This window comes from Tursiops truncatus, chromosome 5 (assembly GCF_011762595.2).
Source record: "Tursiops truncatus isolate mTurTru1 chromosome 5, mTurTru1.mat.Y, whole genome shotgun sequence".
Lineage (NCBI taxonomy): Eukaryota > Metazoa > Chordata > Mammalia > Artiodactyla > Delphinidae > Tursiops > Tursiops truncatus.
In genome coordinates, this window is record NC_047038.1 from 49198980 (window position 1) to 49224733 (window position 25754).

Here is a 25754-nt window from a genome sequence, read left to right on the forward strand (position 1 = left end):
GTGGAACAGGAATGCGAGGATTCTTCAATATCCGCAAATCAATCAATGTGATACACCATTTTAACATATTGAAGGAGAAAAACCATATGGTCATCTCAATAGATGCAGAAAAAGCTTTCAACAAAATTCAACACCCATTTATGATAAAAACCCTCCAGAAAGTAGGCATAGAGGGAATTTACCTCAACATAATAAAGGCCATATATGACAAACCCACAGCCTACATTGTTCTCAATGGTGAAAAACAGAAACCATTTCCTCTAAGATCAGGAACAAGACAAGGTTGTCACTCTCACCACTATTATTCAACATAGTTTTGGAAGTTTTAGCCATAGCAGTCAAAGAACAAGAAATAAAAGGAATCCAAATTGGAAAAGAAGAAGTCAAGCTGTCATTGTTTGTAGATGATGTGATACTATACATAGGATATCCTAAAGATGCTACCAGAAAAGTACTCAAGCTAATCAGTGAATTTGGTAAAGTAGTGAGATACAAAATTAATGCACAGAAATCTCTTGCATTCCTATACACTAATGATGAAAAATCTGAAAGAGAAATTAAGGAAACAATCCCATTTACCATTGCAACAAAAAGAATAAAATACCAAGGAATAAACCTACCTAAGGAGACAAAAGTCGTGTATGCAGAAAACTATGACACTGGTGAAAGAAATTAAAGATGATACAAACAGATGGAGAGATATACCATGTTCTTCAATTGGAAGAATCAACATTGTGAAAATGATTATACTACCCAAAGCAATCTACAGATTCATTGCAATCCTGATCAAACTACCAATGGCGTTTTTCACAGAACTAGAACAAAAAATTTCATAATTTGTATGGAAGCACAAAAGACCCCAAATAGCCAAAGCAATCTTGAGAAAGAAAAATGGAGCTGGAGGAATCAGGCTCCCTGACTTCAGACTATACTACAAAGCTACAGTAATCAAGACAGTATGTTACTGGCACAAAAACAGAGGTATAGGTCAATGGAGCAGGACAGAAAACCCAGAGATAAACCCACACACATATGGTGACCTTATTTTTGATAAAGGAGGCAAGAATATACAATGGAGAAAGGGCAGCCTCTTCAATAAGTGGTGCTGGGAAAACTAGACAGCTACATGTAAAAGAATGAAATTAGATCACTCCTTAACACCATACACAAATATAAACTCAAAATGGATTAAAGACCTAAATGTAAGACCAGACACTATAAAACTCTTAGAGGTAAACATAGGCAGAACACTGTGACATAAATCACAGCAAGATCCTTTTTGACCCACGTCCTAGAGAAATGGAAATAAAAACAAAAGTAAACAAATTGCACCTAATGAATCTTAAAAGCTTTTGTGCAGCAAAGGAAACTATAAACAAGACGAAAAGACAACCATCAGATTGGGAGAAAATATTTGCAAATGAATCAACTGACAAAGGATTAATCTCCAAAATTTACAAGCAGCGTATGCAGCTCAATATCAAAAAAACAAACAGCCCAATCAAAAAATGGGCAGAAGACCTAAATAGACATTTCTCCATAGAAGATATACAGATTGCCAACGAACACAAGAAAGGATGCTCAACATCACTAATTATTAGATAAATGCAAATCAAAACTACAATGGGGTATCACCTCACACTGGTCAGAATGGCCAACATCAAAAAATCTACAAACAGTAAATGCTGGAGAGGGTGTGGAGAAAAGGGAACCCTCTTGCACTGTTGGTGGGAATGTAGATTGATACAGCCACTATGGAGAATAGTATGGAGGTTCTTTAAAAACCTAAATATAGAACTACCATATGATCCAGCCATCCCTCTATTGGGCATATATCCTGAGGAAACCATAATTCAAAAAGAGTCATGTACCACAATGTTCATTGCAGCACTATTTACAATCGCCAGGATGTGGAAGCAACCTAAGTGTCCATCGACAGATGAATGGATAAAGAAGATGTGGCACATATATAGAATGGAATATTACTCCACCATAAAAAGAAGTGAAACTGAGTTATTTGCAGTGAGGAGGATGGACCTAGAGTCTGTCATACAGAGTGAAGTAAGTCAGAAAGAGAAAAACAAATACCGTATGCTAATATATATATATGGAATCTAAAAAAAAAAAAAGCTTCTGAAGAAGCTAGGGCAGGACAGGAATAAAGACGCAGACATAGAGAATGGACTTGAGGACATGTGGAGTGGGAAGGGTAAGCTGGGACGAAGTGAGAGAGTCGCATTGACATATATACACTACCAAATGTAAAATAGATAGCTAGTGGGAAGCAGCCGCATAGCACAGGGAGATCAGCTCTGTGCTTTGTGACCACCTAGAGGGGTGGGATAGGGAGGGTGGGAGGGAGGGAGATGCAAGAAGAAAGGGATATGGGGATATATGTATATGTATAGCTGATTCACTTTGTTGTAAAGCAGAAACTAACACACCATTGTAAAGCAATTATACTCCAATAAAATTTAAAAAAGAAAAAGAATATATATATATATTTATATATATGTATAACCGAATCATTTTGCTGTATACCTGAAACTTACACAACATCATAAATCAACTATATTTCAATAAAAATTAAAAAAAAAAGATGCCATTAGCCTATTTTCATGAGTGCCAGGTTTAAATAGGTATTTAATAGCATATATCAAAATGGAATTAATTAAAATAAGACATTTGAATTTAACTGACATAATTGATTTACTAGGCCTAATTCTCGGAATATATTTAGGGAGCCCATTATTTTGCTTAGTTATGTTGGGCAATGAAAATCTGTAATTTGTGTTTGATAAGAAAATAATGAAAATCAAATGAGTGTTTATAAAATTCTTGGGTTGATTTGTTTCTAGAATTAGGCCAGAATTCCAGGAGTTGGGATATTTTGCTTATCACATGATGTCGCTGGGAAATAACCGATAAAGGCATGGTGCTCTTTGTAATTTTCATGCATCAGAGGCAGGTAAGAGTTAAAGGGTTTATTTAAGTCTTGCAAAGGGTGTTTCTTCTGGGCAACAGCAGTTGGAATGTAGGGCACTTTTTGCATTTTAAGCACTGTTTGATCCCTTGTCCCATAGTTATGTAATAAGAGAACTTTATTATTATTATTTTTAAAAGGGAAACAGAAAAAAGCCCGGTGGAAAAAAATGCTTGCCTCTAGGGGAAGAGCTTTCATAGTGCATTTTGTCCAGGAGCCATTGCCCCCTGCCCCAAAGTTCTGGAACAGGATGAATGTCCTTCTTACGGTACTGAGAGGCTAGATGATGCTGAAATGCATCTCCAGAAAAGAGAACCAGCCCTGTAGTCATCAAGGAGGGCAGGGAGTCAAGGTGGGTTCCTAAAAGGACTATTTACTTTGAGATCTCTTCTTAGGAGAGAGTGTAGCCTGGAGTCATAGGTACAAATACTGTTTATCAACAACAACAATGAAACACTGCCTCCCAGCAAGTCAGTTTTAAATGCCTCAACTCCCATAAACATCCAAGAAATTTTCTCAACAACACTGCCAAAGAGGAAAACCCAGGTTTATTATCATCCTCATTTTGCAGATAAGGAAACTGAGGCACAGAAAGGTTGAGTGAATTCTCTAAGGTCACAAAGGTAGCGAGGTGTAGAGATAAATTAACATAAAGAAAATATGAATTGAGAGACCATTGAGCGTAGTCAGAGCACAGTCTTGGATCAGTTACACCAGCTTACAATTTTAGGTTCACTACTTACCAGCTCTGTGATCTTCTTAAACTCAAGGAAACCTCAGATTCTTCATGGCGAAAAGCGGTAGAATCAGAAGGCAGAAAGCATGTGATGGGGTTCAGGACAAGTTCTCGCTCTCCCAAAACATGGCACTTTGGAAACTGAAGGAGTTTGAGAAAGTGGCAGAAACAGGAAGGTCTCTCTGATCCTCAGCCCCTGAAACAGGTCATAAAACATTCATGTGAGAGGTGTTCTCCCTATACCTGGAGGAAAGGCGCATTCTTATCTCAGAAGACAGAGGGACATTGAGAAAAATCTGAATAAGCAGGCCTTGCTAAGTTTCCCCCAAGTTAGCACATACTCCTTGACCTATCATATTCCTCCACAACTGTCTACTCTTCATCAAACCCAGCATAAAAGTACTCAGGTGTAACTATTTTGTCTGGTCTTCATTTCCTTGCGAAGTCTCCCATGTCATGTAAAACTTATATCACATAAATTTGCATGCTTTTCTCTTGTTAATCTGTCTTTGTCAGTTTAATTTTCAGGCCCAGCCAGGGACCCTTAGAGGGTCAAGGAAAATTTTTTACCCTACACATGTAAAGTGCTTAGCAAAGTGCCTGCCCCCTGCTGAGGGCTTAATACATAATAGCTATTATCATCATCATGATGCTTTTTCCAGTATACCATTCCGTCCTCCCAAATGGGGCTCAGATTAGCATAGTGACAATCAGAGGCTGAAGCCAGCCTAGATGAATGCAATGCTCTGATGGATGAAAAGAAGAGGAGAGGTTTTCTTTCAAAGGCGAGAAAAGTGTCTTTCAGTAGATGGAGGAATTCTGTGCATAAATGCCTGAATGCAAAGAGACTTAACTGAAAGATAAAAGAATAATTGCAGTAGAATAGTAGAGGCAAAAGTAGTTAAGACAAAAAGGACAAGTGTTAAACAGGACTACAGTAAATGAAGAGGGAGTCAGGAGTCTTTGTAGCTGAAGACATTATGATTATCAGAAAACAAAAAACACAAGTACAGGGTTGGAGCCCAGAAAGTCAAGTCCCAGAACCAGGATTAAATTTCCTCTCACTATTTATTCCTAGAAGAATTTATCACTTCCCTGAATTATTAAGTCAGTAATTAACTTATAATCATGTTCTGTTATACATTATATTTGTACAGTCCACGAGTACAACACTCAGGGCACGCTCATAAAAGTAACTTCCTAATTTTCCCCACTGTACCTTTACATTTACCTAGTGGGGGTAGTCTTCCCTTCTCTTTAGAAGAAAACACAGGTAGGCTCTGTTTGTCTGGTGGCCTTAAGTCTTATTGTGTACTGGATATATTCTTTTTTAAATTGAAGTATAGTTAATTTACAGTGTTGTGTTAGTTTCTGGTGTACAGTGAAGTGATTCAGTTCTACATATATATACATACTTTCTTTTTCATATTCTTTTCCATTACAGTTTACTACAAGATATTGAATATAGTTCCCTGTGCTCTACAGCAGGACCTTGTTGCTTATCTATTGTACTGGATATTTTCTATGTGTCCATTGGGATCCACTCTCCACCTTTCCCTGCTCTTGGCCCTGGGAGAAGACCTATATGGATGGCATTGTCCTTTGGCTTCAGTTTGGACTTGATCATCAGGAAGCATTAGCAGGAGATGGTAGAGTCTGGGTAGGAGGAGGGAGAAGACAAAGTATTTATTCTGCCTGTTCCCCCATCTACTGGATTGCAGTGGGTTGGCTCTGCTAAAGAACTCCTCTCCTGCCAGGCAGCCCTCAGCAAGCCACTACTCTCTGCAGGCTTTGGAAGCCCCTTCTGCCCCAGCACCTTCTGTGGTGCTGTTGACTTCCTGCTGCTGCAGGCCCGGAGGTTCTGCGCCATCCTTGTTGCTTTCCTCAGACCCTGCTCACACCATAGTAAAATGTCCCTGTATAAAACTCTCCTCAATTACCCAGTTTGAGTGCCATCTGTTTCCTGCTGGGACCCCGGGCTGATACATATGGCCACTTCAGTTGCAACACATAGTCTCATTTTGGTATTTAGAATAATTAATCTATGAAATAGTTAAAACTCCAAATCGGATTTAAGGTTAAGTTCCTTTCTTAGCTCTATTGGAGGAGGGGGTGTGTTCATCTTCATTTTTTCCCTGCTTCTCTGATTTCCGATTGTTCATCAAAGCTTCTGACCTAGTTAAACCTGGTTGACCTGGTTGAAGGCAAGGTAATGAAAAGGAAAGTTCTTAGGTTGGCTTCACAACATCCGATTTTGACAGATATTTCGATGATTCTTTTTCTCGTGGACACATCTGTGGCTTCCAGAGACCTCCCCAGTATCTGAGTACTGGGCAGTATCTGAGTACCACAAATGCATATCTCCCCCAGCCCATCACTTTCTCTATTCAGCCTCAGCTCCCATCTGTTGAGGAAAAGTCTGTTCTATAGAAGCATTTAGCTGCATTAAAGATGTTTGTTTTCAGGTTTTTTCCGTTTCTTAAGATAATTTTAATAACACATTTTTCCTCAAAAACCATTCTGTTTTATTTTCTGTTTACTCCAAGATTTAGTTAGAATTTTAAATAAAATCCAAGTGGATAGATTGGCTTATTCTTTGGTTGTTAAAAATCTTCCTCCCTTCCTCCCTTCCTTCCTTCTTTTCTTCTTTTTTGTTTAATTGTCAGAGAATGTAGCCTGCATGAGTTCTAATATTTGTGAATACTTCAAGCGTGTTTGAAAATAATTTTCTATTGCTGATTACCAATCTTTGTTTCTCTCATTCATGTGTGTGTTTCATATGTATATATACACACACATACATATTTACCTATATGTGTAAAGTCATACATAGACTTCTGTCCATAAGAGAATAAGCTTATAAACTATATTAACCAAATTCTTTCTTTCTTTTTCAATTTCTGAGAGAATTTCTCACTGTCTTAATTAAGTTTTCAATATATCCCAGCATTTGTAGCAGATTTTTTCTTGTATATTTCAAAACTCTGTTGTTAGATGCACAAAGTTCATGATTACTCTATAGTTTTGGTGGGCTATAAGCTTTATTAATATGAGCTTATTATTCTTTGTTTTATTTGATGCTTTTTCCTTGTATTCATTTTTATATCATATTAATATTACTAAATCTACTTTATTTTTATCAGTACTTACGTGTAAATATTTTTTTCATCTTAATCTTTACCTTTGGTGAAACAGGACTGTTTAATGGATTTATAATTTTTATGATTACCAATATGGTTCAACTTTTTTCTGCCATTTTATTATTTTATATCTTCTAATGTGATAGTTTCCTTTTGCTTTGTGCTCCCTCTCTTCTGTCTGTTTCCCCTTCTCATTGTATGTTTCTTTAGTCTTTTTCCCATCTCCTGCAGTGTTTTCCAGTGGAGGTGCCACTGGCAGTTGTTCTGGCCATTCCTTGGTGTGTGTGGCTGTTCTGTACTTAGCAGGACCTCTTATTGGCCCTGTCACTAAATAGCAGCAGCATCCCAGTCACTGGCACAGTCAAAAGCACACGTGCATGTTTCCACATGCCTCCTTCCATGGCATGCCCTCCTACCTGCAAACAGGTGCTGACTAGTTTGGGACCTAGGTCTACCATTTTCCTTCTCTTTATTATCTTTATTTTTCTAACTTAACTTTTAGTTTTATCTTAGTAACATACGTGCATAGTTTAAAAACTCAGATAGTACTGTGAGAGTTATAATACCCAACAACAATATGTCACTCCTCTCTGCTTCTTATTTATTCTCCTCAAAGCCAATGCTTTTGAGTCTTTTCACTTTTACTAGGATTTACTTTATGTTTCTAAAGAGCATGCCTATACAGCTATTATTTGATGTTCTAGTTGAAAATATAACATTGACTTCCTATTATGTCATTAGATTTTTTTTTAGGCCTACTTTCAGTATCTGCTCACAAAGCAAACTTTCTCTTCTCCATTTTCTAATGTGAGTATTTGGGAATTAAACAAGTTTTGTTTAAATTATCATTTAGTTTTTGCATCACAGTTTTATGTAAATATTGTGTGCAAGTGAGCCTAACATCCTATGACTTTCTTTTCTTGTACGGTTTTTATTTTGGCCTGAGAGTCAATACTTTGTTGTTGTTGGCTTCCTGTTCTGTGATTCTTTCACTAATTCACCCCGACACTGTCACTGTCTGCCAGAAATGTAAATTATTTCTTGACATGTTCAAACGTATCACATACTTCATCCGTTTCTTTTGTTTTTATTTTCTTGGAGACATCCTTCTGGAACCCTCCATCCTCCTGTGTTGTGATAGTGAAATGCGTTTCTACTTGGTGTGGTGGTTTTTCTTATCACTTTTGGGGCCCTCATCCCTTCTGAATTAGCTTCAGGCACAGGGCACTGTTTCTAGATCAGGGAATCTTTGCTCTCCACAACCTCAAAGTTTCACATGGAATAGTTACGTCTAATATTCTTAATGAATGTTAGTTGTAATAATATATAAATGTTTTCATTTGAAAATACATCAGGTCACAATTTTTGAATGGCAATTACTTGAATTTTTAACTCTCTCCTCTTTTTAAAAAAAATTAATTTATTTTCAGCTGCGTCGGGTCTTTGCTGCTGCGCGCAGGCGTTCTGTAGTTGCGGCGAGTGGGGGCTACTCTTCGTTGCCGTGCGTGAGCTTCTCATTGTGGTGGCTTCTCTTGTTGTGGAACACGGGCTCTATGAGCGTGGACTTCAGTAGTTGTGGCACGTGGGCTCAGTAGTTGTGGCTTGCAGGCTCTGGAGCACAGGCCCAGTAGTTGTGGCTCACGGGCTTAGTTGCTCTGCGGCATGTGGGATCTTCCCGGACTAGGGCTAGAACCCATGTCCCCTGCACTGACAGGTGGATTCTTAACCACTGTGCCACCAGGGAAGTCCTATATTTCCTCTTTCAAGTAAAGAATTTGCAATCACTTACAAACACGGAGACAGCTTTTCCACATTTCTGTGAAGCAATGACATAGCAAACATCAATATTCCTATTTTATGTTAAGCATGCCACACAGAAAGCATTTTCCTAAGCTGTTCCCATATGCCATTCTTGCTACTGGAGAAACAAAAATGAGTGAGTGACACCTGGACCCTGCCTTGACAGAGCTCAAAGTGCAAAGGAGGCAAAAGATGTTTTTAATGTTGACTCGACACCATGTGTTATTTGTCCAGTGTGTACCCTGAGGAGAGTGTGATCGTGAAGAGTTAGAGAATGCTCTTGAGAAGAGGTTGTAAAGTAATGTCATTTTGGGGTTTTGAAGGAAAAGTATATATACACACACACACACGTCAGACACTTATTTCGTTTTTGCTTGACGTGATTTCCTTTGTGCAGAGGACTGAGGTCTGTATAGATCTATGTCCTCACAAACGGCATTGTCATGGAAAAAGTGAAAGCGACATGACACCATTTGTAATGACGAATTCTAAACCAGGTAGCCGAGGACCCCGCAGACCCAATCATGCAGGTCCAGACACTGAATCTTCATCACAGGCAAGTTTGCAAATGTGAGTTACAGTGCTTCCTACATGTGTACTCTGGTATCAAGAGCTGGCCACAGAAAGAAGAAAAAAGAGCAAATGGTCACTTTTTGTGTAAATTTTTAGTTAGTATTTATTGCATTGAGTCTAGAAGACTAGAAAACTAAGACTTGCTGGACACATACTATCTGCCACATGCCCTGTAGACACTTTGGCTTTGGCTCAGTTGATCTTTATGAGAACCCTACAAAGTGGATATTATCCTCTCACTTCATATACAGAGAAGACAAGTAGAGATGGAGCTGAAACTCCTCTATGCCAGCTTTAGAGCCTGTGCTCTTTCCATAATCCTTTGCAGCCTTGGAAGTTTTTGATATTTTGATTTGTAGGTAATGTCAATAGTTTACATTTTTTTGTGGGAATCCTTTCTATGTCCTCATATGGTAAGAATTTCAGAGACAATTTTATTTTCTTCCAAATTACTAAAAAAGCAAAATACAGGAATTTGTCATTTTTGCCAAAAATATTGCAACAACCTGCTAACTGGTCTTTGGGCTTCTAGTGCCTTCTTTCTGCAATTCACCCCCACCATTGCCACCGAATTACACGTTTGCTTTTCCCTTATCAGAGCCACTGTTATAACTCCTACTCATCTTTCAGCACCTGCCTTAAAATGTTTTCTCGTGGGCAAGTCTACCTGCCTCCCAATGACGGAAGTAACTCGTGAGTGCTTGCTTCTTGGTTCTCCCGTAGTGCTTTTACATGATTTTAATATAGCTCTTATCTTAATGTAGTCTAAGACTTTGTCTGTTATCAACTAGACTGTGAGATCTCAAAGGAAGGTAGATATTGCAGTTATTATTTGGGAAATGTGTAGAGGTGGAACGAAACATTAATTCACAAAGAAAGATTTCATTTTGTCTAAGACTCACCTAAGTTGTAAGTAATGAAGGAGTTTAAACTGTTGATGTCAGTAAGGGTAGGACTGGGGTATCATGTTTTGATAGTCACAGGTATTAGCTATATGATATTGGAAAGTTACTCAATCTTTATACTTCTGTTCTTATTAGTAATAGTAGTACATCTTCTAAGGGTTGTCATGGGGGGAGAATGAGATGGCCGATGTAAGTTTTTGATATAGGAGTGATAGAAAGCCAAGGCTCAGTAAATGGCCCTTATTATGAACAATGAAATGTATTATAAGATTTGTTTGTTCAAAAAACAATAGCAGGCTTTGTGCAGTGGCAGTATCGTAGCCAATGATGTTTATCCCAGGCAGGATTATTGCTAATTGAAAACTTTTCCCAAAAAACAATAGCAAAAAACATTTATAATTTCTGTGTAGAGAATCAAAAATAAAACTGATATCCACATACTCACCATATTTCTAGGACCCCCTCTTCAGTACTTTCTCCTACCCCTTTTCCCAGAGGTACCCACTAAGATGAGTTTTGCATTTATTCATTCCTTGCTTTTCTTTATGATTTTATCATGGGAGACTATATAGCTGAACAATTTCTTGTTTAGCTTTACATGTTTTGGACATTGTATAAATGGAAATACATTGTGTGTATTTTTTGCTTCTTCCCTCTCAATATTATATTTGGGAAATTTATGCATGGTGATACAGATGTGGTTCATTCATTCTTACCCCTGTATAGTCTTTCATTGTATGACTATTCCATAGTTTATTCATTCATTCATTGATTTGTTGTCCTGACAAAGGAAATTTGGGCTGTTTCCAGTGATGGTTTTTGTTGCTGCTTTGCAATCATGGTTATATATGTCTCCTGGTCTACATTTGTAGAAACAGGATATATGGTGGTATGTGAATTATGACTATTCCATAGTTTATTCATTCATTCATTGATTTGTTGTCCTGACAAAGGAAATTTGGGCTGTTTCCAGTGATGGTTTTTGTTGCTGCTTTGCAATCATGGTTATATATGTCTCCTGGTCTACATTTGTAGAAACAGGATATATGGTGGTATGTGAATTATGGGGTTTTGATATATGTGCTTCTTCAACTCTACTAGGTATTTCTGTATTGTTCTCCTACCAGCATTGTATAAACATTCTTGCTTTGCAACAATCTCTCTAATGCTTGATATTGCCCAACTTTTAAATTTGTGCCAACTGTGTGGTTGTAGAATAGTATCTCATTGTGGTTTTCATTTGCATTTCCTTGTTTTTTAATGATCTCCTATGTGTTTTTAAATGTTTACTAGCCATGTGTTTCTCATTCTGTGAAGGAACTATTCACATCTTTTGTCCATTTTTTTATAATCTTACTGGTCTTTTTACTTGAACTATCCAAATACAAATGTGGATCTGTCTGTCTTTGCAGTTCAATCAGTATTTGCTTCATGTATTCTTAATCTCCATTATTAGGTGAATAAACATTTAGGATTGTAAATCCCCTGAATATATTGACCCCTTTTAATATTATTAAATGGGTTTCCTTATACCTGGTAATATTCTTGCTCTGAAATCTACCCTGGTATTAATATAGCTACTCCAGTTTTCTTTGATTAGTGTTAGCATGGTATATCTTTTTAATCCTGTCACTTTTAACCTTCTTTTGTCTTTATATTTAAAGTGGGTTTCTTATAGGCAGTATATAGCTGAGTCTGGTGTTTTAACCGATCTGATAATCTCTGCCTTTCAATTGGGTTGTTTAGATTCATTCATCTTCAGTGATATTATTTATATGGTTAGGTTTAAATCTACCATCTTGCTATTTGTTATCTATTTGTTTCATCTGTCTTTATTCTCTTTCCCCTCTTTTTATCTCTTTTTCAGATTATTTTTTATAATTCCATTATATATTCTTTTGGCTTTTAGCTATAACTCTTTTAATAATTTTTTAGCTATAAGTCTTGTTTGCATTAACTAGATATCACAATGTTTTACTATTGTTTGTGATTTAGTTTTTTCTGTTGACCACTATTATGCCTTCTTTACTTTTTAATTAATTAATTTTTTATTATTTTAGCCCTAGCATTTGTTTACATTTTATTTATTTATTTTAACATCTTTATTGGAGTATAATTGCTTTACAATGTTGTGTTAGCTTATGCTGTATAACAAAGTGAATCAGCTATACGTATACATATATCCCCATGTCCCCTCCCTCTTGCGTCTCCCTCCCACCCTTCCTATTCCACCCCTCTAGGTGGTCACAAAGCACCGAGCTGATCTCCCTGTGCTATGCAGCTGCTTCCCACTAGCTATCTATTTCACATTTGGTAGTGTATATATGTCAGTGCTACTCTCTCACTTCGTCCCAGCTTACCTTTCCCCCTCCCCGTGTCCTCAAGTCCATTCTCTATGTCTGCGTCTTTATTCCTGTCCTGCCCCTAGGTTCATCAGAACCATTTCTTTTTCTTTTTTTTAGATTTCATATACGTGTGTTAGCATGCCCTAGCATTTAAGAAAAAAATTTTTTTGGCTTTGCCACACAGCACGCGGGATCTTAGTTCCTGGACCAGGGATTGAATACATGCCCCTTGCAGTGGAAGTGTGAAGTCTTAACCACTGGACCACCAGGGAAGTCCCTATTATGCCGTCTTTGCTTTTAAGCTATTCTGATGTTCCTTTTCAGATTTTTGAAAGAAAAAGCTAATGTTCTTTAGTTATTGAATTCTAACATTATTGGTCAGAGATTGCCGTCTGTATTTCTCCAGCTTTTTGAAATTTATGGCGACTTTATTTATGGACCAATTTGTGCTCAGCTTTCATGATGTTTTTGTTTGAATGAAAACAATGTATATTTTTCAATTGTAGCATTCATTATTGTGCAATGTCATATATATCAATTAGGTCAGGTTTGTTAATAAATGCTATACTTAGTCTCTCTTGTTTCAGCTGCTGAGAGAGGTTTTAGTATCAAGGTTATTCTAACCATGTGAAATGAGTTGAGGAATTCTTTCTTTCTTATTTTTTGGAATAATTCATGAAAGAGTAGAGTTTATTGGTTTTGTTCTTTAAATGTTTGCTAGAACTTTGGTTGATTAAAACCCAAGGTGCAATTTTGGGTTAGGGAGGTGGATTTGTCAACTTTACATTTCAGTTGTGTCAATTTTGCTTCACATGTTTTGAAACCAGATTCTTAGATGCATACATATTTAAAACAGCATTGTTACTATGTGGTGACCCACCTTATCTCTAGTGCTTTTTTTTCCCTCCTTGAAGTCCTTTGCTTTTTTGGGGGGTGGATATCTTTCTCTATATTTTGACTTTCAATGTTTTTATATTCTTATGTCTTAGGTGTGTTGGTTAACAGTATATCACTGAATTTAAAAAATATATATAGTCTGACAATCTCTGTCTTCTATCTGGGGAGTATAGCCCATTGACATATTGTTATAAGTGATTGTATATCTTGTCATACCATCTTATTTTATGCTTTTATTTTTCTTATTTCTTTGTTTACTTTTTATTGTTTTCCTGCCCTCTTTTAAATGTATTTAGTTTTCCTCATTTAGCATAATGGTTAAGAGCATGGGCTCTGGAATTCAACTGTCTGAGTTAGAATCTCAGCTTTAGTACAAACTGATCTAGGCAAATTAATTTAACCTCTTCATTTCTCAGTTTCCTTACCCAAAAATGGGGATAATAGTTGCAGTTACTCATAATATTGTTGCAAAGCATCAATATAAAATGCTTAGAACAGAGCCTGGCACAGACTTGCTATATATGTGTTGGACTTGTCTTTAAAAAGAAATTACATTTTTTTCTTTAAGTGCTTATGCTAGAAATTTTAACCTGAGTATAAAATATAACAAAGTAAAATGTTAATCAATATCGTTAGTCCCCTTCTAGACAGTATATGAATCTGAGAACACTTTAACTCTGATTTCTTACCTTGGTGCTTTTATATATATATATATTTTTTTTTTTTTTTTGGGGGGGGGGCCCAGCATTTTAGTTCTATCTAATTATTCTTTTTAATTCTCACAAAACAGACATTTTATTATTGTTTTATACTTTAATAGCTTGTTTAGATTATCCACATATTTAATGTCTATTTTCTATGCCATCTTTTCTAATGTTTAATATAATTTCTTAAGTTCATCTTCATGCTAACTAAAGTTAATATAGCAAAATAATTTAAAGAGTCAAAACAAGACTTTCAGAAACCACCAATCCCTTGTTCTCTTCCATGTTCCTCTCTCTAGAGGAAATCCCTTTTAATTCTTTTGGTTAATCCTTTTGGCATTGACTTCTATATCTTAAATATCACGCTTATATTACTAGTTTTTGAGTTTTTTTTCCTGTTGTAGGCATAATCTATTGACTTCTCCCTGTGAAAGATGAAGATTTACCCATTTGTCCACTTTTTCTCCCTCTCCTTTCCCACTTTCACCACCCCCATGCACAATCAGAATGGGAATAATTGCTAAGTTGTTACAAAGTTTCAGTTTTGCACAATGAAAAGAGTTCTGGAGATAAATGGTGATGATCGCCCAACAATGTGAATGCACTTAATGCCACATAACTGTACCCTTAAACATGGTTGAGGTGGTAAGCTTTGTGTGATGTGTATTTTACCCCAATTAGAAATATTCTTGTCAGGTAGAGGGTATACTGAAATGTGTGTAGATTAAATGAAGAAGCGTGGGTGGGATAAAGATGAAACAAGGTTGGCAAAAGTTGGAAACTGCTGAAGCTGAACCAGGGGTACATGGGGCTTCACTGTACTATTGTGCATGTTGACAATTCTCTAGTAAATTTTTAAAATTTGAAAAATATCAAACTAAATATTCTAGTAGCATAATATTCTTGAAGAAATATTTCCCATAGCTATGGGAAATAGGCTGGTTTCCCATGGACTGGTTACTCCTTGGGTTTGCTGCACAGCTACATCATTCCACAGACTTCTTCTGCTAGATTCCTCATTTCCTGGATCCTGGATCTTTCTCTTTCTTGTTTTACATCATTGTTTTGGAGAAATTTATCCTCCAGTAATATCCAATGAGAAGAAAAAGTTTTCCCAGTATCCTGTGAGAGCTCGTATGTCTGCTAAAATCTTTTTCCATTCTCACACTTGATTAATGGTTTGAGAGCTGAGTTGTGGTTACAAATATCGAGGAGTAATTTCTCTCCCACAGGCTGGCTGCTTTGTTGTCTCTTTCTTAGGCAGAGCTTGTTGTTTATTCTGGCACTGTATGTGAAGTCCTTGCATCATCAGACTTATGTGAGCATCTTACCACAGGCTTCCCATTTTGGTGAGCTTTTCTCCCTTGTCCCACAGGCCATTAAAATGCAAGCTCACATCATCTGGGCTTCTCAGATGCTCTCAGGACAAAAGCCTATATCGCTACTCACTTATGCTTCTGAATTACCTCTCACTTTGATTTTGGGTTCCCTAACATCCTGCCAGATCGATGGCACATTTAACAATACATTTCCCATATTCCATCCGGCAATCGTAGTTGTTTGAAGGATAGCTCAGGGTATGTAGTCTGCCTGGAAACGGTAGTCTTGTTCCTCATAAAGAACAATGAACTTTTAATATGTGGACATAATTACATCTTGAGAAGATCCCTAATGAGCAAATGAGTTATTAATATCATTCATTCAGGAAAATTTACATTCAAGTACTAATGAGTACTGGCCACTATATACATTTTTTATTTTTTTAAAGGCCACTGTATATTTTTAAATCAAAATTTCACTTATAATCGTTACTTTGCAATTCATATTCTAGTTCTCATAGAAACAATGTTGTTTACATATGCTTCATCTAGTATACATCTAGAATGTATACTACTACTACTCTACATAAGTACGTTTTCCTGCTAAATGACATTTACCTCTTGAAATTGTCAAAACTTGTTTTAAGCACTTCAGATGGACTGTTTTCCAAAATGTGTAGGTCATGTTATGCATTTCTTAGGCTTCATAAATTGAGTAGCACAGGCATCAGTTGACTCTTCCTTCATTAGTCAGTCATTATTACTAAAAGCAGTGTGGTCCAATGGAAGGATTTGGACTTCAACATCAGACAGATCCGGAGACACATCTTGGTTCTACGTCTTACTAAGAGTGTGATCTTAGGCAAGTCACAATCAGTGATGTGGCGAAGCCAGCTTGTACTGGCTCACCAGTGCCTACTGTTAAGTTTTCAGCAATTTTATGAGCTGATTCTTAAACACAGCCGGCATTAAAAATTCAATTACATAAACTTATAAGTAAATAATTTATATTAAAAGGGGTAATAAATACTCAAAATCCTTACTTCCTCAATATTTTACTACGATTATTATTAGCTATGCCCTTGAAGCTGTTTAGATCTCTTGTATCTGTGTAGAAGAAATACTATATAATGATGTGCCACTGCTCATCTTTTTGCAACTCTGCCTTCAGTGCTGTCACATTGGTTGCTTGAAATTGGGCATGTGTAAGTATTTATACCACAGATATTGGCAAGTGCTACAAGTCAATATTTGATGGATTGTTTTGTTGGTTGTCTGGACCTAGGAAAGTTATAGAAAAAATATTAATAATACAGAGTAAATGATTGTGTGTCATGTCTGTAACTGTTACATTGTGAGTAGGACAAAAAATTCAAGGAAACAGTCTTACGCTGTTTGAAAACTATTATCCAATTCAGCAAAGAAGCTGCTCATGTCACTAATGAACAAGTGAAATTCTGGTACATCTTTGTTATTTTCCTTTCATTGTGCTTGTTAATTTAAGCAACGATATCAGTCAACAGTCTGATACAGGACTACTCACACTTGTCAGATTGTACGTTGCAGTTTGGCTCCCGATATAAGAGTTTGGCAAAAATCTAAACAAGCATAATATGAGAATCAATTGGCTATAAGGAATTTACAGTAAAGAGCATTGCATATTATTGCTTGGAGATGGTGTATTACACGTCCTTTATATCAGTAAAATTTATAATAAACTTATATACATATAGGTACATACATTTTTAACATACAGCCACTTGTTAATATTTACCAATACACTATGCCTAAACTCTCTGAGATTAAGCTTCTTCATTTATTGTAAATCTATTAACCCAAACTATAAGCACCATGCTTGGCCAAAATTGCATTTTAATATTCATACCTATTTCATTCTAAGATTGAACACCAGTATTCTTTTTCTTCCTACCTCTAAACCTTATATACAGACATAACTTGAGAGCCATTGGGATGTATAAAACTTTTTGCCTCTATTTGACATGGCTCCAGAGTACTATTTATTTATTTATTTATTTATTTATTTATTTATTTATTTGAGGTACACGGGCCTCTCACTGCTGTGGCCGCTCCCGTCGCAGAGCACAGGCTCCAGACGCGCAGGCTCAGCGGCCATGGCTCACGGGCCCAGGCGCTCCGCGGCATGTGGGATCCTCCCTGACCAGGGCCCGAACCCGCGTCCCCTGCATCGGCAGGTGGACTCTCAACCACTGCACCACCAGGGAAGCCCCCAGAGTACAATTTTTAATATTCATGATTTCTTTGTATAGATCTTTAGTACCCTACCTTGATATCAACTGTCGTTTTTGCTTTTGTCAGCGCTCCTTCTTTTAGCAGCCTCTCCTGTCTCCTCATGGTTCTCTCCCATAAATTATAGCCCAGGTTGTCTTTTTGTTGGTCTGGAGACTACATCTAATCCTATTAGAATCGTGCAAAAAATATGAGTAAGTTGGGCTTCCCTGGTGGCTCAGTGGTTGAGAGTCTGCCTGCTGATGCAGGGGATACGGGTTCGTGCCCCGGTACGGGATGATCCCACATGCCGCGGAGCGGCTAGGCCCGTGAGCCATGGCCGCTGAGCCTGCGTGTCCGGAGCCTGTGCTCCACAACGGGAGAGGCCACAGCAGTGAGAGACCCGCGTACCGAAAAAAAAAAAAAAGAAAAAAAAAATACGAGTAAGTAAATGCTAAATGAGGATCTAACAAACTTTTCTATAATTGCTTTAGTCTATTTACTCTAGCTGTGACTTCCTTTCTTACATGAAAGTCATTACGAACTATTTTAGGTATATAAAAAGGATTGTGGATAATGTAATCAACAGCCTCTCATATACCTGTTAGCCAGCTTAAGGAGTGAAACATAAGAGATGCAAAGGGCCCTCAGGCTCCTCCTTGTTTCCGTTTCCCTCCATTTTCTACCCAAAGGCAGCCACCAGCCTGAATTGATCATCCCCAGGCATGCTGTTGTATGTTTACCTCATAGGTATATGTTCAGAAAATCCATGATTTGTTTTACATATTTTGCATAAAACATAAAAGTACTGCATATATTCTTTTTAAAATTAATAACCTTTATATTTTAGAGCAATTTTAGATTTATAGAAAAATTGAGCAGAAAGTACAGAGTTCTCATATATCCCATTCCTCCAATTTCCCCTACTGTTAACATCTAGCATTAGTGTGGGACGTTGGTTACAAACGATGGGCGAATATTGATACATTAGTATTAAATAAAGTTCATAGTTTATGGGTTTTGACAAATGTATAATGTCATGTATCCAGTATTACAGTATCATACAGAATACAGTCCACCCATGAACAAGTCAGGGTTAGGGGAGCAGACCCACAGCACAGTGGAAAATCCATATACAGTTTTAGTAGTTTCACTTCCTTAAAAATCTCCTGTGCTCCCCGTATTCATTCCTGTATACATTCTTCTGAATCTTGATTTGTTGTTGTTGTTTAATATTATAGTTTTGAGGATGTCTTAGTCCATTTGGACTGATCTAACAAAATACCATAAACTAGGGGCTTTATAAGCAACAAACATTTATTCTTCACAGTTCTGGATGCTGGATGTTGGGGATTAGGATGCCAGCATGGCCGGGTGAGGGCCCTCTTCCACATTACAGACTTCTTGTATCCTCACGGGGCAGGGAACATGGTGGGGTCTCCTTTTAGGAGCACTAATCTCATTCAGGAGGGCTCCACTCTCATGACTTAAGCACCTCCCAAAGGCCGCACTTCCTAATACCATCACATTGGGTGTTAGGATTTCAGCCTCTGGATTTGAGGGGACACAGACATTCAGACCAGAGAAGAGGGGTATCTATGCTCTGATTCATTCACTTTAATAGCTGATTAGTGTTTCCTCTCTATGGATGTACCCAAAATTAATGATCTGTTCTACTGTTGATAGGAAATAGGTTGTTTCCAGGATTTTGTTATTACAGAAAACTCTGCCTCAATAATCTCATATAATCTCTTTGTGAAAATACATGAGCGTTCCTCTAACCTATGCCCTTAGAAGTAGAATTAGGGAGTCATGAGATTTTTAACATTACCCCTTTGTACCATAAAATGGATTCTAACTATCATTTTAAACAAAATTTCTATGTGAATAGGGATTTCAAATCTAATGTAATTTTTTACCTTCTGTTCCTTTAATATGTGACACTCTCTCTTACCTCTGGGCTTATTCTGACCCTGGCTCCTCTTTTTTTAAATTTTCCCCCCACTCCCACCTCTGAGAAATTCACCTTGATGAGTCAACATTTCCTTTAGATTTCAGCCTAGAAGCCGTTTCTCTAAGAGACTTCGGACTCCTGCCCACATCTGGATAAACGCCCCTCCCTGGCTTTCATGCAATGGTCCTTACATTAGCTGTTTTATAATTGCGTGTAAGTTCTCCAAGGACCCGAAGCACAGCAGAGTTCACCGTGATAGCCACTGTGCTTAGCACAGAGCCTGACACATTGCATTTGCTGAATTAAGGGAGGTATGAAGGAATGAATGTAGGATACCAATATCATCCCAACAGTGGCAAAAACTAACCTCCTCTCCACAATAGTTGCCTAGACCATCTCAGGCTCCATGGTCAGATGACAGGAGGATAGGGTTCAGGTGTCAGGGGTCAAAGATAAGGTCCCGAGACTGCTTTGTGCACAACAAGGACAAGGCATGTCAGTCATGGCCAGGAGAAATGTTCACAAGGAGGAGATGTTTTCAATTCAGACACTCATAAGCTGAGCCCTGCCTCTGTCTACCAGCTGGGAGATCTTCAGATAATGAACCGTGAAAGCCTGCTATGCCACAGCATTATGCAACAATTTTTCATTTGCCACCAGTCAGCTTCAGGGATCAAGGACAGCTGAACACATAACCCACTCATGCATGTTATTTTAAAGGCATATTTTAAAGTTACCAATATGATACATTGAGTTAATGAGGGATGTTCTTTGGGTGACAAATATTTACATTCCACATATGCCTCTTGATGTCAAGAGTGTAACTGTTTCATTTTCTTCTTTTTCTCAGGAGGCTGGGATACAGATGGAAAAGGCCCTTGTGTCTGGGACACATTCACCCATCAGGGAAGAGACGGAGTTTTCAAGAACCAGACTGGCGATGTAGCTTGTGGCAGCTACACTCTGTGGGAGGAAGATTTGAAATGTATCAAACAGCTTGGATTGACTCATTACTGCTTCTCTCTTTCCTGGTCACGTCTGTTACCTGATGGGACGACAGGTTTCATCAACCAGAAAGGCAAGTGTTTCTTAAAAATAGAAGGTTGCAGCTTTAATTCAAGGTTATTGCTACAGCCTGGCATAATTAATCCAGGATGCTATTCTGCAGTGTTGCTTTGAAATTGCAAGTTTTTAGAGTGATTATAGGATAAATTTTTTGAAATGGGTTTGCATTAGCTTTCTCAGGACTATTATGGCTTCCCTCAACTGGAGATCTTTGTTGGGAGGGGTGGAAATAGATGGGCAGGAAGGGGGTTGGAATAAGTGTTTTATTTATGCAAGAGGTTATTTGACTGTTGACCTGAAGGTGAATTTCCAGAAGTTGTGTATAAACGATTTTCAGTTGTGTTATGCTGTGATGAGTCATGAAGAGCCCTGCGGAACTTGAGAAGATTCCGAGCATTTCAATTGAAGCTGAATTAGTGGAGCTAATTAACTAACACAGAGGTTAGCACCGGAGCCCCTGGAATCTGTTTACTTGGGATTAAGTGCCAGCGACGTCACACTATCTGTATAAGCATCTCCTGGGCATGGCTTGGTGCCTCAGTTTCCCCGTGAGTAGAAAGGGATACTGTAATAGCTCCTACTTCAGAGTGTTGTTGGAAGATTAAATGAAATAATCTTTTAAAGTGCTTTACACAGTAGTAGCTGGTATAGCGTAAAAGCATTCAGTGTTAGTTATTATTCATATTATGCCTTGTAATGAAAAAGACCACTGTCCTTATTTATAAGGCATTTTACATACATTTTCTCTAAACCCCACAAATCAATGAGGAAGATATAAGTATCACATTTTACAGAGGTGCATGTTCAAATCCAGTTATTTTGTAAATTTGTATTTTTTGGTGGATCTGGAATTTAAGCCTAAGGTCTGGCTAGCTCCTTCCACACAACAGGGTTGACAGACTATGACCTGAGGCCAAACTTGGCCTGATTCCTATTTTGTTTAAATAAAGTTTTATTGCAATACAACTGTGCCCGTTCATTACGTATAGTTGGTTGCTTTCCCAATGTAATGGTAGAATTGAATAGTTGGGGCAAAGACCGTACAGCATGCAAAGCCTGAAATGTTTACTATGTGGTCCTTTATAGGAAAAGCTTTGTAACCCCTGCATCACAATTTAAAGACTTCTTAATAAAGAACCGTTATGGCTCCTTTGTTCTGGAAAAGATTTCACATTACTCCCAGGGTTGGGACTAGGTGAGGCAAGGAGGGACCTAACGTGGAAAATTTGAGAGGCATGTACTTTCAGCATCTCACAACTGCAAGGTTGTGCATGAAGTCACCTGCTTGCCTTGCTACGCCTCCAGCCCAAAGGGCCGGCATAGATATTGAGGGGTTCTTTTTGAGTAAGTTATCTGATTTCCTACGTAGTAAGAACAACCTGTGATAACAGTTCCTAGGTGGACTTGTGCACTTGCACTGTAAGGTGGGGAAATCTCTGCATTGTGAAATGGAACCACAATTTATGCACTCACCCGTAGCACATGGCCTTAAAGTAGCCTCCCCCAGATAAGGACAATACAAGATTAGCAGGTTCATGACTTGATTCTAAAGACATTAGCCTCTTTTTTTAACCACTCTTCGTTGAAGGTCTACTTTCTTGGCATCACCTGCCAGTTTTATTTTTTGACTTTGAACAGTAGGTAATTTGTTATTCAGTTTAAAAGTTAACTCATAATTTCCCACCATTCTAATCCATCATCTGTACCCTCTCTTTTCTCTGGCACCATCATAACCCTCAAGGATTAAAAACTAAGCGTAATCTCTGAATCTTCTCGTTTCTTTGCTTCTTACATCTAATTGGTTGCCAAATATGATCCATTCTTCTTATGCCTTTTTAACTTCTCCCCTTCTAGCCTTCTTCTCTGTCCCTGCCCTGGTTTAGATGTTTTTGATATACCCTTGATGGTTATACCTACTTTCACTCTCTTTCTTTGTCCTTTAATCCTTCATACAAAATACCACCACAGCAATTTTCTGAAAGCTTGGCCCAAGTCATGGTGGCTTGCATCATCTCCTGCTAAAGCAAAGCAAGATAAAAAATTCTTTTTTGTCATTTAAACTCCTTCATATATCATTCCAGTTTTTGACTTAGTCTTAATTCACCTCTGAAGCATTCTAGGCTGAATCACCCATGCACGTGGTCCATGCAATTCCTCCACGCAAGGCCCTAAGCACATAACCCATTACTTACTAAACATGCTATGCGATTTTCCACCTTTGTAGAAATTTTCCTAAGCTCTTCCTCCTGCCTGGATTGGCCTTTTACAAAAACTCCCAACTATATCCGCTGAATGTTTATTCTACTGTTAAGGGCTAGCACAAATGTTTCCTCTTCTTTAGAGTCTTTCCCTATTCCAAGACAAAAGAAATCTTAAAAAAAAAATTCCCATAGCACATTGAAAAACTCTTAGGGTCTTTCTTCCACTCTTTGCTCTTGGCATTATTAATTCCCCTGCTAGACTGTGAGCACTTTGAGTTTAATTCAACCCAACAAACATATATTAAGTGTCTACTGTGTGTCAGGGACTCTGTCTACATACTCAAAATGAAGATAAGAGAATCCCTGGAATTTTTTACAGGATAAAAAGGAGATGATTCTGCCTTGTTCACCCCTGTGGCCTAGAACAGTGTCTTGCAGGGATGAATTCAGTAAACACTTAACTGAATTTAATTGAATTAGGTCAATAATAACCATACAGATCACTCTAAGGGCAGTAATGGTTGCCTTTTATTGAGCATGTAGTATGTGCAACTCACTATGCCAAGCACTGCACCTGCTTTTGCAAATTTAATGCTCTGAACAGCCCTGTGAAAGAGGGCCCTCCCTAAATAGAGAGAATCATGGTAATCTGGGGTGTAAGGCTGGGCATAAATTTGCCAAGATGACAAATTTAGTTAGAGCTGAGTTCAACCTAGGTCTGTCTGATGTCAAAAAGTAGGATCCAGAGACATTTACAACCTTACCAAACCACTAGTATTCTTTGTGCTACAATTTCTTTGTTGGTAACATGAGGTGGAAGCACTGAATTACTAAAACTCTTTCCACTGTTCTAGCCTATGATTCTAGCAGTTTGGAGTTTTTAACTGAGCTTCCATTTGGATGGTAAACAACATAAAAATTAAAAAAGAAAACCCCACAAACTTGTAATATAGGTCCATAATCCCTTATGTGAAGTTCTAAAATCCAAAAGGTTCTGAATATTGAATCCATTTTAGTAAGTTTAGGTTTAGTAAGTTAGTAAGCTTTCTAAAACAGATTTAGCAGCAAAAGCTGACCTGAGTTGATGGGAAAGTTTTTTATCATCTCAGTTCATTTTGCTTGGTGAGATTATTTATCTAGTTTACTGCAGAAATATTAAGGGATACTGACCCACACCCACTGGGGGTGTTAAACTTAATACGTAATATGGACTCTGTTTCTTTTCTAAAAATCCTCAAATTCTGAACACATGGCTGCCAAGATTTTCATATAAAGGATTGTGGACCTGTACGCCAACATATCCAGTTATTTAACACCAACTTAAGATACACAGGAGTTCATGGAGCTCACTGTAGATCAGGAATGCAAGAGCAGGGCAGCAGAAAAGCTAGAGGGTAGTGGTGGTGGTGTCTGGAGTCACTGGGGCCACCTGGACAACGTGAAGGATTCACTTGTGCAATTCTCACGTGGGGATCACGTGCTCCCAGCACTAAGCTTTTCATGTTTGGCACGAGCTTTTGTAAAGCCCATAGCTGATTAACATTACAGACTTTTCTATGAACAAAAGGGCGATGGAAGTGCTTCCAGTAGGCAGAATTTCAATAAGTGGTTGCTCATTCTTGTGCAGTGATCTGTTGAAGCAATTGGAACTGTTTTAGATCAGAAAGGCCATCATTTGTTTTCTCTGTTTAAACATTTTCTCAAAGAGCATGTAAAGAATTAGAGAACCCTTGTCACTATCTTTTCCAAGAAACTCCTGTTTTTGTATTTGACTCCCTATTTTAAAGCTTGATGAGAGGACATTTAGAAACTTGTAAGTAAAATCCTGTGTTCCCAAGCTGGAAGAATATTTTACAAAATGTCACTGTTACACAGTCTTTCTCTTTCAAATGTCAAGGTTTTGAGGTTTAACAAGAAGAGATTGAGCTGGCAACTGAAATCACATTTTTCTATATTTCTCAACTGTTCAAGTGCATTTTCATATCTGCTGCAAATGTAAGTTTCAGGTGATTAGCAAAAGACCCAAGTATTGGAAATAAAAAGGAAAAGGAATGGTTATGCAGAATTTCTTTTGCACTTTAAGATTTAAAATATGAGCACAGTTAGCAGGAATGGTAGTTAAGTAAATAACTAAACAAACATTTATTAATCTCCTACTCTAAGTCGGGCAGTGAGGTAGGCTGAATAATGGCCCCTCAAAGTGTCCATGTCTTAATTCTTAGAAACTGTGAATATATTATCTTACATGGTAAAAGGGACTTTACAGATGTGATTAAGTTAAGGATCTTTAGATGGGAAGATTATCCTGGATTATCTGGATGGTACCACTGTAATCACACAGATGCTTAAAAAAGGGAGGAAAGAGGATCAGAGCCAGAGAGAGAAGATATAAACACTGAAGCAGAGGTCAGACAGGAGACAAGATGTTTCAGTGCTGGCTTTGATGATGGAAGAAGGGGCCACGAGCCTCTAGAAGCTGGAAAAGGCAAGGAAATGGATTCTTCTTGAGAGCCTTCAGGAGGAATACAGCTCTGCTGGCATCTTGATTTTAGCTCAGTGAGAACCATTTTGGACATCTGATGCCCAGAACTGTAAGATAATAACTCGGCGTTGGTTTAGGCCATTACATTTGTGGTAATTTATTACCGCAGCAATAGGAAACTAACACAGTCAGTTTGTCAAGAGAAGATAGGTCAGTGAAAGAAATGGGTGGTGTGGGTCTAGCAAGGAGTGAACCTAGAGAGTTATGTGTTTGACACATGGTGGGCACTTGGTCAAAATTAATTCTATGTTAAGACATTTACAGTTTGACTAGGAGAGTTCCAGTGTAGTTATTTTATGGACTGAGACATCATCTTTGCAAGTTTCAGCCACATCCCCTTCTA

General features: G+C 37.8%; 2 pseudogenes; both read left to right on the plus strand.

Moving 5' to 3' along the window:
* Positions 1 to 25754, plus strand: part of LOC101326621 (cytosolic beta-glucosidase-like) — a 146762-nt pseudogene that overhangs the window by 28885 nt on the left and 92123 nt on the right.
* Positions 10433 to 10549, plus strand: LOC117312497 (U4 spliceosomal RNA; annotated as a pseudogene).